General features: G+C 38.1%; 1 long non-coding RNA gene across 1 annotated transcript; it reads left to right on the top strand.

Moving 5' to 3' along the window:
- The first annotated feature begins 1,877 nt into the window (after positions 1-1,877).
- Positions 1,878-3,687, top strand: LOC121787439. The gene is made up of 2 exons (XR_006047497.1): positions 1,878-3,314; positions 3,402-3,687. It is a non-coding gene; the product is annotated as an uncharacterized LOC121787439 (long non-coding RNA).
- The last annotated feature ends 14,746 nt before the right edge of the window (positions 3,688-18,433 follow it).

The following is an 18,433-nucleotide window of genomic DNA, read 5'->3' as shown; positions in this document are numbered from 1 at the left end:
ACCCTTGCCAACGACAACACAATCAGCTTTCCATAAACTTATGTTATCATGCGTGTCCTATTGTTCCTTTTTATCGTTTTCCTTAAATTACCCATCCCATCATTCATCGACATAAGGAAAAACATGCCATAATATTTCTCAACGTGTCACACATAATCACGTTACAGGATACTTTCCCAAATCATATATGCATCATATAGTTCATCAAACTTAGCAACAAGTGATATTTTCACATAACAACAAAACTGGCAGAACTGCGCGGTTGGTTTGTAAAAATCACCAAAAATTCATCCGACCTCATATGAAGCTAAAATTTGGTCACAACACAATAGACACATTAAAGTTCATTCAGTTAAAGTTTCACACTAAAATCATGGCATTTGGTCAGTCAAAACATTTATACAACTCTCTGGTCGGAACATAAAAATTCTGGCAGCATTGCGCAGTTCATTTGAAAAATTCACCATAAATTCATCCGATGTCCAATGAGGCTGAACTTTTTACAAAACTCAGAAGACACTTCAAATGTTCATTTAGTACAAGAATCACATCAAATGGAGGTCATTTGGTCGGTCAAACAGAATACGAAACTTTCTGGGCGAGAACACAAGTTTCTGGCAGAATTGCGCAGTCAACTTCAAACATTTATTAAAAATTTATTTCGCCTTCTGTCCCAACACCTCCTCGGCTTTGACATCGATCAACCTGCACATTAAGGAAAACAATATGCAGGGCTGAGTACTTGATGCACTCAGTGGGCTCATGCCGAAAACTGTTTTCTTTTAGTTGTCAGCCAAGCTGAGTGAACACGGAGTTTTTCTGAAAATAAGTCCCGGTCACTAAAACTGTTATTTCTTTCTGAAAATAGACTGCAGTCTTTTAAACTTCTGATGATATACCATATCTCAATGCGTGAATCGGGAATGTGGCCACATTCCACGATCACTGGGCCGGCCAACCTGGCGCTAGCTCACGACCCCTGGACCGGCCAACCTGGCACTAGCTCACGGTCCGTATGTGTACACTAGTCCGAGTTGGATTTACTGACCTACTGGGACCCAAATTCGATTTAACTGGGTTGACATAGCCAACACATAGGCAATCATAAAACAAAACATGGCATGACAACTCATTCAAATAATCATGTTTTCACATAAAACACGCTTTAAAAGAAGGAAGAGAAGGCCCACCTCGATTTGCTTAAACTCTTGCAAAACGGGTGTGTTTCCTTGTCCTGTGATTACTCGTCGAGCGACGACGTTCCTTTACAAAGTTCATATACTCGAATTAGGCTTTAAATAATTATTCATCTTGCATGAATGCATGCCTAAGCGTGTGTTCCTTTATTTTGTCTCATTCCTTTCTAAAACTTAGAGATCTAAATTCTTTAATTAAATCGGTGATTTAATTTACTTGGAACTGGCCGAACTGTTCGGGTATTAACATTTCCCTCATTGTCTTAAGTATTTAAAAAAATACTTCTGTGACTATTAAAGTCAGCTTTAATTATTTTTTCGTAAAGCTATCCCACACGGTTTAATATTTCTCTTCTTCCGCGGCTTAGGAATTAAATCCCCTTATACATTTGAACTAAATTAAGAAAATAGCTCCCACTAAAATATTAGTCTAAGAAATAAATTCTCGGGCCCAGTTTAAGAATCAATTATCCCGGCTCAGACTATTAAATTTTCGGCCTAAAATATTTATTCCTTAAGCAATTTCGGCCTAGCCTTTCTTTTCTCTCTTTTTTTTACTGATGAGGCCCAACTGAAATTTAATTACTATGGCCCAAAAGGGATTTAAATTCCTCAAACAAAGGCCCACATCTCAATTTAAATGGGTATGGCCCAATTTTATACTCCCACCGTCGAGACCTCTCTGTCTCTCTTCCTTAATTTGAGAAAAATTCCCAATCTCTTTCTTCTTGTCTCTTTTCTTCCACCTCGTTGAATCCACGACACCGCTGCCCTCGTCGCGTCTCCTGGGGGCGTTCGCCATCGCCATCGTGGTCTCTTCTCTACCCCTTCGAATTTCCTATCTCCCCCGTCTCCTTCTCGACAATTAGGGATCTAAATTTTGGAAACCCTAGGTAGGTGGAGAACTCGTCGCCGTCGTTGGAGTTCGGTGAACTCGCCGTCGACGCTCTTTCCTCGTCGTCTCGTGCTGGGTACGGCCTACCAGCGTGGAGTCGGTGTCACCTCCGTCCCTAGCCGACGCCGCGGCTGGTCTATCCGTCGCGTCGGGACAGCCCGCACTCCGGCCGGTGTTTTCGTTTCTTCCTTCGGAGGGAGCTTCGCTCGCCGTCGTCTGTTGCAGGGGGAACTTCGCCCGCCGTCGAACCGTGAGGTCCCTGCTCCGGGCACCGTCAAGGAAAGCTCGGTGTTCCGCTGATGAAGCTAAGTCTTTTCTTCTTAACTTTATTTAATGTTTCTATTTAGAGTCGTAGGTGGTGGTTCTTTGATTAGAGATTGTCGGTTGGAAGCTCGATGGGGTGCTTACTCTTATATCCATCGAAGCATGTAGTGTTATGAGGCTAAATTGTGATATCATCTCGTTGGCTATTTCCTATCATGCTTAAGTTTCGGAACTATGGGGTTTTTTATAGCATGCTTGATGTCTACATGATGCTATAACTTGGTTAACTGAGTTTGAAGGGGATTGAGGTTACCTTCACTGAACTTGTGCTGCTATTTCTCACTTCTGGCCTTGTTCTCCCTCACTCCTCCACTTGCTGCTCCACTAAGCGAGTAATTTGTGGTGGGATGGAGGGTGGAACCGAGGGGAATTGGCATATATATGCCCAGCTTGTAACTGAAAGCTGCACAATGGCTGATGTACTTCGCTGAAAAAGAGGTTTACAGGCTGGGCAGCTGGCTGCTCTCTTGCAGCTCTGTAGAGCACTTACACTGTTCCCTTGGCCTCTTTTGTAACTGATTCTGGTATTTCATGGTAGTGGTTGTTCCCTCTGCAGACTCGCAGGGATGTACTCGTGATATGGATGAGCCTATGACTCCTGGCTGTGCTCTGATATCATAACTGAATTTAGTGCTTTAGTGCCTGCATTCCCTTGCTGTACATCTTAACTGTATTTGTCTCCATATGAGGTGTAGTACTAGGTTTATTTATTGCTTCTGATGGTTTATGGCAGGTGCACACAGAAGATGGCATTTAGTGGCTGTTTTCCTCGACCATAGTAGGTCTAGACAGCGTGGTACGGCTGTCATCTGCAGCCTTCCAGTGTTGCAGCTGGAAGGAAGGAATTCGTTGGCTGATCTTGCCTTTCTCGGCCTAGCTCTTCCTCACTTAAACAAAAGGTACTGTCACTCTTTCCCTTTCAATACTTATTGTTAGTTTGCCTTCTATTTCATGCATTTAAATTTCTTTTTCGTGGTTTCTGGCAGGAACCGAGGCTGGCCACCGAGCTGCCCTCTCTTGTGGTCTCGCCCTCTCGTGTTCGTCTGAATTTCTGGGCCGAGACGGCCTATTGAAGAAGGCTGACAAAGTCGCTAGGTTGTATAGTATAGTTTACACCTTCTTTACCGTATGAACGGAAAGCTTGGCGATGGTTGATGTATATTCCTTTCTAGTATTTGTAATTCATCAGCTTTGAATTTCTGAAATTTGTACTTATACTCTTAATAAAAAAAACTCATTCATTCCTTAATAAAATTCTAGTATTTTATTTCATGATTCTCGAGAATCTAAGTCTCGGCTATTACATGCGATTCATCGGAGACTCTTGAAAATTAACTTCAACGGATGCAAGAACAAGGATTGAATGGATGATTTTTGGAGAGAATGTGTGTGGGAAAGGAGAGGCGTGTGAGACAGAGAGGGAGAGAGGAGAGTGGCGAAAATTTTGAGGGAATGGGGGCTAGGGTTTAGTTTAGGTGATTATATAGTCCTAAGTTTAATCCTACAAAATTAATTAATTGTGGAGGAATAAAATAAAGGCCAATAATTAAAATCCCACAATTAAAAAGAAGGCATCACTTTCGAAATTTATGGCTGGGAATTAACAAGGAATTATTTGGTATTTACTTGGAGAGAAATAGATCCACAATTTAGGAAATAAAACAATGAATATTCCATAAACAAGGGAACAAAATAAAGTACATCTCCAAGTAGGAAAAATAATGAGGGGCCGAAAATTCAAGAAGTGTGCACAAGAAAATTATTTAAATCCTCAATTAAATAGAATAGGATTTAAATTTGGTAGTTTCTTTATAGGAAAAGACTCCCATAAATTAGGTAACAATTATAATCTCCTCTACAAAATAGAGGGGGGGCCGAAAATTGGCTTAATTAGCCACAAGGAATAATTCAACTCTTAGTTTAATTTGGGTGAAGAAATAAAATGTGACATGATTTAATTGGATTTAATTAAAAAGAAGGGAATCAATAAGGCACCCATTTAAATCAAGGAAAAATAATTCATCCTCCTATTAAATAGGGGATTTTTCAAAAATTCCAAAAGAATAGGTTAGAGTTCGGATTCCATGTTGTACAAATTAGGGATAATTTGGTTTGGATTTAATTTGGATAAATATCCCAAAACAATTAATTAAATCCAAGAAATGTAATACTATTTCCAAAAATTAGGAAGTACCGAAAATTCCAAAGAATTGGCTCGGAAAAATATATGCATGATCCTATTAAATTATTTCCCCACATTGGAAAATATAAAAATATCAACCACTTCTTTCCACATCACCCACGACAATTATTTCACATAATTCACTTAATCGCATAGAAACAAAAGTTTCATAATTGAAATTTCAAATCAACTTATTAAATAAACATCACAAATTTTTTGGATGTTACATCCTTCCCATCTTAACAGAAATTTCGTCCCGAAATTTGATCGTCTCACATAAACAACTCGGGGAACTTTTCTTTCAATTTATCTTCTAACGCCCATGTGGCTTCCTCAGGACCATGGTGTTTCCACAACACCTTAACGGGCGCTATTGACTTGTTTCGCAACTCTTGTACCTTCCGATCTAGGATTGCCTCGGGCCTTTTCTCGTAGCTCATGTCGGAGGTTAGGATCACTTCCTCTTGATGAATCACATGCTTGGGGTCGAACACGTACTTGCGTAACTGTGACACATGGAACACGTTGTGCACGTTCCCAAAGCTGGGAGGTAACGCCAAGCGGTAAGCTACAGGACCTACTTCATCGATAATCTCGTACGGTCGTACAAAACGTGGTTCCAGCTTGCCTTTCACTCCAAACCTCACAACTCCTCTCGTCGGGGATACTTTCAAGAACACTTTGTCACCAACGTCGAATTTGATTTCCGTTCGACGCACGTCAGCATACGACTTCTGCCTGTCTTGAGCTTCCTTGATCCTTGCGCGGATTTGATGCACAATTTCGGTCATCTCCTTTATAGCGTCGGGTCCTAACATCTTCTCTCGCTAACTTCATCCCAATAGAGTGGGGGTTGACACTTCCTGCCATACAAGGCTTCATACGGAGCCATATCGATCGTCGCTTGGTAGCTATTGTTGTAGGCGAATTCAACCAATGGTAGAACAGTTTCATAACTTTCCCCTCGATCTAAGACAATGGCTCGCAGCATATCCTCAAGCGTTTGAATCGTCCTCTCTGACTATCCGTCCGATTGCGGGTGATAAGTAGTGCTGAAGTTCAGTTGTGTGCCCAATTCACGTTGCAAACTCATCCAAAACTTTGATGTGAACTTTATATTGCGGTCGGACACAATGGTCTTTGGCACTCCATGCAAACGCACAATCTCATTCACGTAGAGTTTTGCTAATTTGTCCGCGCCAAAAGTAATTTGAATTGTTAAAAGTGTGCGCTTTTAGTTAGTCGATCTATGATCACCCAAATCGCAGTGTTGCCCTTCTGTGACTTTGGCAAACCTGTCACGAAATCCATAGCTAGATGCTCCCACTTCCATTCGGGGATTTCGAGTGGTTGCAACTTCCCATATGGCCGTTGGTGTAAGGCCTTCACTTGTTGGCATGCTACTTCAAATCTCGATACATCTTCGTGCTTCCGAGGTGTGCAGTGTAAGGCGTATCGTGCGCTTCACTCAAAATCTCATCTTTTAGCATCTCATCGCTTGGCACACACAATCGCCCATCGTCCGTTAAAGCATTATCTTCCTCCTCACGGTAATGATCAAGCTTCTCGGCTCTCACCTTCACACGTAATTCTTCCAACTTCTCATCACGTCGTTGGGCTTCTATGAGCTTGGTTCTCAAATTTGGCTCAATCACTAGCGTCGCTATTCGTCCTTCTACTGGCTCGGGCACTTTTACTCTTTCCAATCTCATTCTGTCGAATTCGCGAATCAACGCTTCCTCTTGCGCTAGGAAATAAGCCAATTGAGGTTGGTTCTTCCTACTCAAAGCATCGGCTACTACGTTTGCCTTGCCCGGATGATAGTGAATACCACAGTCATAATCTTTCACGATCTCCAACCAACGTCGCTGTCGCATGTTCAGCTCCTTCTGCTCAAAGAAGTACTTGAGACTCTTGTGATCCGTATAGATCTCGCATCTCACTCCATAGAGATGGTGTCTCCAAATTTTCAGTGCGTACACCACTGCTGCTAACTCCAAATCATGAGTCGAAAACTTCAATTCATTCGGTCTCAACTGTCGGGAAGCGTATGCTATCACTTTTCCATCTTGCATTAACACACATCCTAGTCCTACTTTCGACGCATCTGTATAGACGGCGAAGTCCTTGTCGGCTTCGGGTACCGCTAGGACTGGTGCCGTAGTCAATTTCTCTTTCAGCAGTTGGAAACTCTCCTCGCACTCCGGCGTCCAAACCACTTTGATTCCTTTCTTCAACAGTTGTGTCATGGGTCTCGCGATTTTAGAGAATCCTTCAATGAAACGTCGATAGTATCCCGCCAATCCCAAGAAACTGCGGATTTCAGTCAGCGTTTTCGGCGATTTCCAATTATGCAGTGCCTCGACCTTTGCTGGGTCTACTTGGATTCCATTTGCCGTCACAATATGACCAAGAAAGTTCACTCGAGTCAACCAAAACTCGCACTTACTAAACTTGGCATAAAGCTTCTACTTTCGCAACGTTTCTAACACTGTTTGTAGATGTCATCCATGTTCCTCCTCGTTTTTCGAGTACACTAAAACATCGTCGATGAAGACTAACATGAACTTGTCGAGATACTCATGGAAAACTCGGTTCATCAAGTCCATGAAGACAGCCGGGGTGTTGGTCAGCCCAAATGGCATCACGACGAATTCATAATGGCCATAACGAGTGCGAAAAGCAGTCTTAGGCACATCCTCTCGTCGGACCTTTAGTTGATGATATCCCGACCTCAAGTCCATTTTTGAAAATACGCCCGCTTCTCGAAGTTGGTCAAACAAATCATCAATCCTCGGCAGTGGGTACTTGTTCTTCAAGGTCATCTTGTTGAGCTCACGATAGTCGATGCACATCCTCATCGTTCCATCCTTCTTCTTAACGAACAACATTGGCGCTCCCCACGGTGACACACTGGGTCGAATAAAACCCAAGTCTAACAGTTCTTGCAACTGTATCTTCAACTCGGCCAATTCCTTAGGGGTCATTCGGTATGGCGCCTTTGATACTGGCGCAGACCCTGGTTCCAAATCAATAGTGAACTCTAATTGTCAGTCGGGTGGCGGTCCAGATAAAGCTTCGGGAAACACATCGGAAAAATCTCGTACTACTGCCACATCTTCCACTCTCAAATCCTTCTTTTCCTCTCCGTTCAAGTACACAAGATACGTCGGACGCCCTTTTCTTATCATCATGGTTGCTTGTAAAGCAGAGATTATGGGGGGTTTCGTCGGTTCATGGAAATTCTATACAAGATAGTCGGCTCTTGGCTAGAGGCTCGAAAAGAAATTTGCCTCTTCTTGCAAAGTTGCATAAAAAACTCAGAATATGTATCAAGAAAGCGAACTTTAATCAAACGGTCTTAACTTGGATATGAACCAATTTTGAAATATAACAATTGTTTATGATCATCCCCACGGAGCATGAAAGAACATAAGATAGGTCATGAATATGAGATGAAATCAAATAAATGTCAATTCTCATAGTTGGCTACCAAAAAGATAATTCAGTTGTCCGACCAAATTTGAAAAGTCCACACATCAATGGATAATGACTTAAAGGGTTGAGGGAAAAGAAATGATCAGTTGCATGAAAGAACACAAGGCGGTACTGATCATGGTTCAACAAAAATCATAATATGGATTGATACAATAACATCAATGGGTTCATAAGTTTGTGAAGGCAACCAAAGTCAAAGGGGCTTTTTGAAAAAAAAATCAAGTGGATTAAGTTTGTTAAGGCAAGGTATAAAATGTAGGCCTTAACTTCGTTTTGTAGAAAGGAAGGTTCTATTATGAAAAGGATACATATAGTGGAACTGAACCACAAAGAATTTCACTTTGTAAGAAAGAACTTGACACGGACATGGTTACAAAATGAAAAGCTGAACAAAAGTTCAAGGAAGAATATCCCATAGAAAAAAAATGTCTGCGAAACGTGATTATATTGAAGGACATAACTGCAAGCAGCTTTAGGAATGAAGTTTAATAGCAAAGGCTCACAAAGTCAAAATATTGCGCGTATAAATAATAAGTCATAGAAGACTACAATCAATCCAAGTGTCCAAAGTTATGAAGGCAACACCACTTTCCAAGAACTGAAAGTGAGTTAAGACTCAATGCAGGAAAAGAACTAATATGCATCACTTGCAAGGGGTGAACGAAACAAGCTGTCAAGTAGACAAGGGTCCACGGTTATTTGAAAGGTCCAGAAAAATAACTTCTTAGAATCTAAGTAAGAGCTGTTGATTAAAATAGTTTGTTCTAGCTATTAAAGTCGCACTCCCTCATTCATCTTTCGCAAGCCAAGACTGGTAACATCGCTCTAAGAACCGTGGATTCCACGCTGGGATTCTTCGTGTCATCGCTACTAATAATGATAGTTGGAATCCACATCTTCATAAAATTATTTGCATGTCATAATGACTATCCTCGTAGGACATTGTTATCATCCTCGTGCTCCTTAGCAGGGTATGAAGATCATCTCCATCGTGTTGTCGCTTACGCAAGATTACACTATACTAATTTAATCGCGAGTATGATCGCTCGCCGTTGCATGAAAATATCACTTAGCTTCAGCTCTTCTTGTCTCACACCTTGACTTAAGGGTTTGCCTCAACTTTCATATTCTCATACGTTTCATTGCTCAGAGAAGCAATAGTTAAGTTTTCAACTTAGAACTACGATTCACGAGGTCAACTAGGCTTATATTTTAGGTACTCTAAGTTCACAATACAATTCATCATCTCATAGATCATCATCTACCACAATTTACGTAATTCACACCTCAAGATAAACACACCACATTTTCACATCTCATAGCAAAACTGTCACGACCGCCCTTCTAGGGTACAATAAATGCGGGCGATCGCGACTTAAACAGACTAAAATATAACAAGGAAGATAGGCTAGGGTTTCATCAATAAGGCTTGACCAACATATTAAACGAGCAATTAAGTATAAAACAAGATGAGGGCTCGGGTTTAAATAATGAGTTGGGCCAGACATTAATATTAATGGAAAAGATTAAGAGTTTGACATTATCCAGCAAGACTTTAAAATATCCAATAACGGAACAAATTCAAGTTCAAGCACAATTGCTAATAAGTAGAAGAAATATCGCAGCGGAAAACGACCAAGAGAAAGAGTGAAGTCATGTGTGAAGACACGACGACACTCGGAGTTTCAAGACAATATTATCATTTCGTTTAATTTGCTCAACACCGCCAACCGCTCGTCGCCGCTCAACCTGCACATAAGGAAAACATATGCAGGGCTGAGTACTTATAAAATACTCAGTGGACTTATGCCGAAAATATTTTTTAATAAAGATATAGTTTATCATGCCATACGTAAGTAACCATCGGGGTTTAGCTTTAGAAAGGCCCGAGGCACTCAAATCATTTCTCATTGTAAAATTCGACTGATCAGTCATTTTCCCATAGACAATAGCCATATCTGTCAATACATGACAAGGAATGCGGCCGCAAACTAGGTCACTAGACCGGCCAGCCCGTACGCTAGCACACGATCTACCATAGGTGTACACTAATCCAAGTAGGGTTTGCGGCCCTACGAGGACCCGAATTCGATTTATATAACAGTGGCAACAGCCACATCAGATAGGCACGTTAAAACAAATCACGGCATGATAAATACTTTAAACCACCCTTATAGCTCCACAATCATACGTAAAAGAGTTTAGTAAAAGAAAGCCCACACATAGTGTAGGGTAGAAAAGAAGCCCACCTCGACCGTTTAGATACCAACTACTGCCTTTCCTTTGTTATCACGCTTCGCGCACGAGTTATCACCTTTAGATAATGTATATATCTTATCAGTCACAACCATTGACTTAATATTATGCATGTCCCTATCGTTTTCCCTTTTCCCATCTTTGAACAACACATCATGTCATCACATATATCAATCATGTATATCACTTATAACAACATAGTGTTTTTGTAAAGGTAGAAATCTGGCAGCACTGCGCAACCATTTTATAAAAAAATATTAAAAATTCACCCGACTTCCGTTGGGGCTAAAATTTTACCACAACGCAGTAGACTCATCAAATAACTTCCAGTTTAAAAATCATGTTAAAAATAACGTTTTTAGGTCAGTCAAATAGAAAACGTAACTCACTGGTCGAGAAAACACTTTCTACCAGAAATGCGCAGTCAACTTTAAAAATTTACCATAAACTCATCTTTCGTCCAAATGAGTCGAAATTAGCACACAATACAGTAGACATCATGAAGTTTACTCTGGAAAAAGAATCGATCAAATCGAAGTTCATTTGGTCGGTCAAAAACGAGTCGGAACTTACTGTTCGGAATCACAGTTTCTCATGCTTTTAGGAATTCGAATTAGGGTTTTCCCCCACTTATTCAAAATCAACCTTTTCATGGTTTTAACACACAAACATGCTCGAGAGAGTCCTTATACTCATGTTTTCGTAACATCATATATCATTTACCATAGATTCATTAAATCATCAAACAATTCATTCAAAACGCAAATCACACATCCAAACACAAATTCCCACCGATTAAATCCCTTAGATCTGCATTCCCTACACTCTCTACATGCATGACGGAGTCAAAGAAGGTTTAGATGGAGAGGAGTGAAGAATATAGGTTTGAATTTACCTTTCTTGGACTAAACAATCGGTAGAAAGCGAATAAAAGCTTGGTTCTTCAATAATCTCTTGGGAAATTGAGGGGATCTTGAGTAGAATGGATGAACAAGTGTGGGAGAGTGGAGAAGAGAGAATGGCGTGAGATTGAGAGAGAGAGGCGTGTGATTTGAGGTGCTAGGTTTAGGAGTCTTTTATTTATAGAATTTAGGAACAGAATATCCCACAATTAATTGGAGATTTGGGAGAATAATTAGAGGAGATTTGGGGAGATTTTATGGAGGAAATGGCGTGTGATTAGTGAGAGAAATAAGGAGAATATTTGAAAATCAAGGCTATTTAATTAGCCATTGATTTAATTTAGTATTTTCACATAGCAGAATAAAATAATACGGAGCAAGAAAAATTAAATAAGAATCCTCCCACAATTGGGAATAGGCGTGTGTTTTAAATTCCTCCCACAAGGAATAATTTCCAAATCTTGAGTAAAATAAAGATAAGGCAAGATTTGCCAGGACATTCCAATTAAAACATGGAAAGAAATAATTAAGGGATCAAAATAAATAATGAATAATTTTTTCTCCCACAAGCTAGGAGATTTCGAAATCTCCCTTAGGAATAATAGGGGCCGATTCTTTCATCAAGAAATAGGGTAATTAGGCTTTGGATTTAATTGGGTAATTATCCCAAGCAAATAATTAAATCCAAGAAAATAATTCCTCTCCATAAATTCATAGTGGTCGAAAATTCCAATAAAATGGGTAAGGCAATTATTGATGATCCTATTAAAATCTCACTCCCCAAAATAAAAATATAATTTGCGGCTATATTTCATTCCGCATCGATTAATTAAGGCCACGTCATCAATTCGACAAGATTGACTATTCCACCTCTCAACTCCAAAACAAAATTAGGTCGCATAGAAATCAAGCAATTAATTCACTCGTCAATTAATCCACATACTTCACGGCATTAAAACATTAAATGCAAAATTTTAGGGTTCGAACTTTACAACTACATTCAAAACTTTTGAAACAAAATTTCTTTACACTTTCACACTTTCCAAAAAAAAAAATTCCACATCTCACTTTTAAAATAAAAGTTTTGACTCAACTAAAACGTACTTTCGCATCAACATTCATCATTTGTATAAAACACTACATAGAATAATGTATCATACTTCGCACCTCATAACATACATAACATCACACTTCCATAGCTCAATTTTCCAAACGAAAAAGTCATTTCTCTTTTTTTTTAACTTTTTTTTTTGTCGAAACTCAAAATTTTTTTTCTTTTGGACAAGTCATACTCACAACATTTTCCACTGATCAATTAATTTTCCTGAAAGAAAGAACTAACATATTTTCATTTAAAGTTCAAAGATATTTTTTTTTCAAAAATTCCAACAACTTTCCACAACATAAATATTTTTCCTCAATCATACTCCACTAGAACAACTAGTCATTAATATTGCAAAACAATACGTGTCAAACACCATGCAAATCTTTCAAAACTCATAACGCATTTGTATTCCAGACAAAACACTCATGCACTTCGCATATATGTTTGAAACAACATTTTTAGTTACTCATCTTTTCTCATAAATTTCAACATTCTCAAAACAACTCACCAATTTCCATTTTTGATGTAAAACACTCCATCTTCCTATGTTCGCATGCTTCACATAAGCATACCAGAACAATATCACATTCTTACATACAACACGTGTTTAGATCATCTTGACAATCATGCTCATACTCAACAAAATCATACTATCACAACATCGTACTCATATATATATATCACGCGCTTAGATTATCATGGCAATCATGCTCATATTCCACATAATCATGTCATTACAATTCATCTTCATGCATAATGTTCATTCACATGCATACACTTGCCAAACACCCTCATCATATCATCATCAATTACATGCATCGATCTCACATGCTTTCAACAACTTAAAACATACCTCACTTTCTTTGGTTGAGCGCGATGCTTTGGATGTTGAGCCTTCTTTACACTTCTAGTCAATAAGGATTCACTAATCTAGACTTAAGACAAAAGAACACTCTCGGACCAGAGCGAAACACTAAGCACTGATACCACTCTGTCACGACCGCCCATACTAGGGGTACTATAAGCGCGGCGATCGTGATACAACATGCAAGGATAGCCTTTTATGAAAACTTAATTAACTTAAAGGATGAAAAACTTTTTTTTTGTTTTAAAGAAGCTTAAAGTTATAATTTTACTATTAAATAAAAACGACTTATGATAAACACTTTTAAAAGAAGCAGCTGAGAAACAATAAATATTAAAACTCAATCAACTCTTAAGAAAACATTTAGTTTAAAGAGCGGGATACATCATTTTCAAGTAACATTGTAAATACTCGTTTCAAGCCTGACACAACCAAAAACATACTCAAACATAGTACAGAAAAGATTAAAGTAGTGAAACATAGTTTAAAAAAAACATAGCAGCGGAAATAAGGTTTAAAGAGAGTCAAGGATAACGCCTATGTATGAAGACACAACGTATCCTAAGGCCAACTCAACATCCTCCGCAACATCCCGCTCAACCTGCACATAAGAAAAATAATATGCAGGGCTGAGTACTTGTTGTACTCAATGGGCTCATGTCGAAAACATTTTATATTAGTTATGTCATCCATACCAGTTATCTCCAGTTTTATATGTAGTAAGAAATATCACGAGAACACAAAAACATTTCAAGTCTGGCCAGACAATTTATCTCCCCACTTTTCACATCATTCCATCAATCACAATCATCATATCACAGTGCGACGAATGTGTGGCTGATGTAACATCCCAAAAATTTGTGATGTTTATTTAATAAGTTGATTTGAAATTTCAATCATGAAACTTTTGTTTCTATGCGATTAAGTGAAGTATGTGAAATAATTGTCGTGGGTGATGTGGAATGAAGTGGTTGATATTTTTATATTTTCCAATGTGGGGAAATAATTTATTAGGATCATGCATATATTTTTCCGAGCCAATTCAATTAAATCCAATTATTTTTCCTTGATTTAATAGGAGGATGAATTATTTTTCCTTGATTTAAATGGGTGCCTTATTCATTCCCTTCTTTTTAATTAAATCCAATTAAATCATGTCACATTTTATTTCTTCACCCAAATTAAATTAAGAGTTGAATTATTCCTTGTGGCTAATTAAGCCAATTTTCGCCCCCCCCCCTCTATTTTGTAGAGGAGATTATAATTGTTACCTAATTTATGGGAGTCTTTTCCTATAAAGAAACTACCAAATTTAAATCATATTCTATTTAATTGAGGATTTAAATAATTTTCTTGTCCACACTCCTTGAATTTTCGGCCCCCTCATTATTTTTCCTACTTGGAGATTTAATTTATTTTGTTCCCTTGTTTATGGAATATTCATTGTTTTATTTCCTAAATTGTGGATCTATTTCTCTCCAAGTAAATACCAAATAATTCCTTGTTAATTCCCCGCCATAAATTTCGAAAGTTATGCCTTCTTTTTAATTGTGAGATTTTAATTATTGGCCTCTATTTTATTTCTCCACAATTAATTAATTTTGTGGGATTAAACCTAGGACTATATAATCACCTAAACTAAACCCTAGCCCCTATTTCCTCAAAATTTTCGCCACTCTCCTCTCTCCCTCTCTCCCTCACACGCCTCTCCTCTCCCACACACATTCTCTCCAAAAATCATCCATTCAATCCTTGTTCTTGCATCCGTTGAAGTTAATTTTCAAGAGTCTCTGACGAATCGCATCAATTCTTGTTTCGACCGATTCATTTTCATCAAGAAAGGTATATTTGATTCACTTTCCCTCAATCTTTTCATATAATCCTTGTTCTTGAACCCTACATGCATATAGTGAGTGTAGGAATGATAGATCGCAAAATTAATCGGTGGAAAAGTGTGTTTGCATGAGAACTTTAATAATTATGCGATTTTGATCGAGTTTATGTGAAGTTTGATTTGAATCTTCAGTGAATGATGTGAGTTTATGTGCAAACATGATTATGAGAACCTTTTTGAGCATGATTTTGTGTTATAAGCATGAAAAATTGTATTTGGATGATTGAGGAAGAAACCCTAATTTCGAATTTGTGATCCTGAAATCTGTGACGTTCGAACAGCAGTTTCTGATGTGTAATTGACCTATCAAACGATCGAATTTTGATGTGAAAATATTACTGAGTATATTTCAAGGTGTTTTCTGTGTCTTGTGTGAATTTCAGCCCTTTTTGTTAAAAAATGGATTTTTAATAAATGTTTGAAGTTTACTGCACAATTCTGCCAGAAACTTGTGTTCTCGCCCAGAAAGTTTCGTATTCTGTTTGACCAACCAAATGACATCCGTTTGATGTGATTCTTGTACTAAATGAATATATGAAGTGTATTCTGAGTCGTGTAAAAAGTTCAGCCTCATTGGACATCGGATGAATTTATGGTGAATTTTTCAAATGAACTGCGCAATGCTGCCAGAATTTTTATGCTCCGACCAGAGAGTTGTATAAATGTTTTGACTGACAAAATGCCATGATTTGAGTGTGAAACTTTAACTGAATGAACATGAATGTGTCTACTGTGTTGTGACCAAAATTTAGCATCATATGAGGTCGGATGAATTTTTGGTGATTTTTACAAACCAACCGCGCAGTTCTGCCAGTTTTGTTGTTATGTGAAAATATCACTTGTTGCTAAGTTTGATGAACTATATGATGCATGTATGATTTGGGAATGTATCCTGTGACGTGATTATGTGTGACACGTTGAGAAATATTATGGCATATTTTTCCTTATGTCGATGAATGATGGGATGGGTAATTTAAGGGAAACGATAAAAAGGAACAATAGGACATGCATGATAACATAAGTTTATGGAAAGCTGATTGTGTTGTCGTTGGGAAGGGTGATTGAGTATACGTGAGCTCGAGGAACGAGAGTTGCATAAGTTGGAATTGTGTTGTTAAGCAATCGAGGTGGGCTTTCTTTACAAACCTCTTTATTTTCCGAAAATATTACGTGGTGTTATAAGGGTGGTTTAACTGTTATGTCATGCCATGTTTTTGTTTGTGAGATTGTTGCCTGATGCCTAGTTCGTCTGAGCTTGCTCCGTTAGGCTATAGGGCTGTGTTGTAAAACGAATTCGGGTCTGAGTAGGGCCGCAAACCCTATCAGGCTGTGTACACTGGTGGGATCGTGAGCCGTCCTTGCTAGTCGGCCGGTCTCGTGGGCGAATAGTGTGGCCACACTTTCGTCGCACTGTGATATGATGATGATTGATGGAATGATGTGAAAAGTGGGGAGATAAATTGTCTGGCCGGACTTGAAATGTTTTTGTGTTCTCGTGATATTTCATACTACATATAAAACTCGAGATCACTGGTAAGGATGACATAACTAATATAAAATGTTTTCGGCATGAGTCCATTGAGTACAACAAGTACTCAGCCTTGCATATTATTTTTCTTATGTGCAGGTTGAGCGGGATGTTGCGGAGGATGTTGAGTTGGCCTTAGGATACGTTGTGTCTTCATACATAGGCGTTATCCTGACTCTCTTTAAACCTTATTTCCGCTGCTATGTTTTTTTTGAACTATGTTTCACTACTTTAATCTTTTCCGTACTTTGTTTGAGTATGTTTTGGTTGTGTCAGGCTTGAAACGAGTATTTACAATGTTACTTGAAAATGATGTCTCCCGCTCTTTAAACTAAATGTTTTCTTAGGAGTTGATTGAGTTTTAATATTTATTGTTTTTCCGCTGCTTCTTTTAAAAGTGTTTATCATAAGTCGTTTTTAAAACAAAAAAAAGTTTTTCATCCTTTAAGTTAATTAAGTTTTCATAAAAGGCTATCCTTGCATGTTGTATCACGATCGCCGCGTTTGTAGTACCCCTAGTATGGGCGGTCGTGACAGTTTGTGAAGGATTTTTGGAGAGGATGAAGAGAGGGGGAAGGAGGCGTGTGAGGGAGAGAATGAGGGAGGGAGGCGTGTGAAATTAGGAGGCTAGGGTTAGGGTTTAGTTTAATTTATGCATTAGGTTTAATTCACACCCAATTAAAATAATTAAATTGTGAGAGAATAAAATAAAATCCCACAATTTAGAAGAACAAATAGGCGTGTGATTGAGGGAAGAGAAATTCGAAAATTGCCATTTAATTAGCACTGAGTTGCTTTGGTATTTACTTGGAGAGAAATATATTCACAACTTAGGAAATAAAACAATGAGTATTTCATAAATAAGGGAACAAAATAAATTAACCCTCCAAGTAGGAAATAAAAAGGGGGCGTGTATTTTTGAAGCATGGAAGGAAAAATATTTAAATCCTCAATTAAATGGGAATAGGATTTAAATTGGGTAATTTTTTTTGTTTTATAGGAAAAGACTCCCATAAAATAGGTAACAATTAAATTAATTTCCACAAGGCAAATAAAGGCATATGGGCGTGTAGGATGGAGAACAAAATAAAAAGAAAATATTCACATCCCCAATGGATTAGACATAGGTATTAATTTGGCACTTATTTGAATAGAAGGAATTCAACAAAATAGGAAACAAATATATTTTCCTCCACAATAAGGGAGGGCCGAAAATTGGCTTTAATCTCCACAAGGAAATAATTCAAATCTTAGTTTAATTAGGATGATGAAACAAAATGTGGCATGATTTAATTAGATTTGGAATAAAAGAAGGGAATTAACAAGGCACCAATTAAATCAAAGAAAAGAATTCAAAAACTCACAAGATTAGGCTATGATTCGAATTTCAGGTAGCACAAATTAGGGGTAATTCGATTTGGATTTAATTTGGATAAATATCCCAACACAATTAATTAAATCCAAGAAGAAAATATTTATTCCAATAATTGAAGTGGCCGAAATTTCCCAATGAATTTGGCTAGAACAAAATGCATGATCTCATTTAATTATTTCCCCACATTGGAAAATATAAAGTATATAACATTTCATTCCACATCACTCAAGACAATTTATTTCACATAATCAACTCAATCATATAGGAACAACTAAATTTCATAAAGAAAAAAAATTCCACTCGAAATCTATATTAAAACAAAAAGTCGCAGAAATTTTTGGGGTGCTACATCCTTCCTCTCTTAACAGAAATTTCGTCCCGAAATTTGATCGTGTCACATAAACAACTCGGGG

Source organism: Salvia splendens, chromosome 22 (genome assembly GCF_004379255.2).
Source record: "Salvia splendens isolate huo1 chromosome 22, SspV2, whole genome shotgun sequence".
Lineage (NCBI taxonomy): Eukaryota > Viridiplantae > Streptophyta > Magnoliopsida > Lamiales > Lamiaceae > Salvia > Salvia splendens.
The sequence above is the reverse complement of the archived record's forward strand: the minus strand, read 5'-3'. Positions and strand labels throughout refer to the sequence as shown.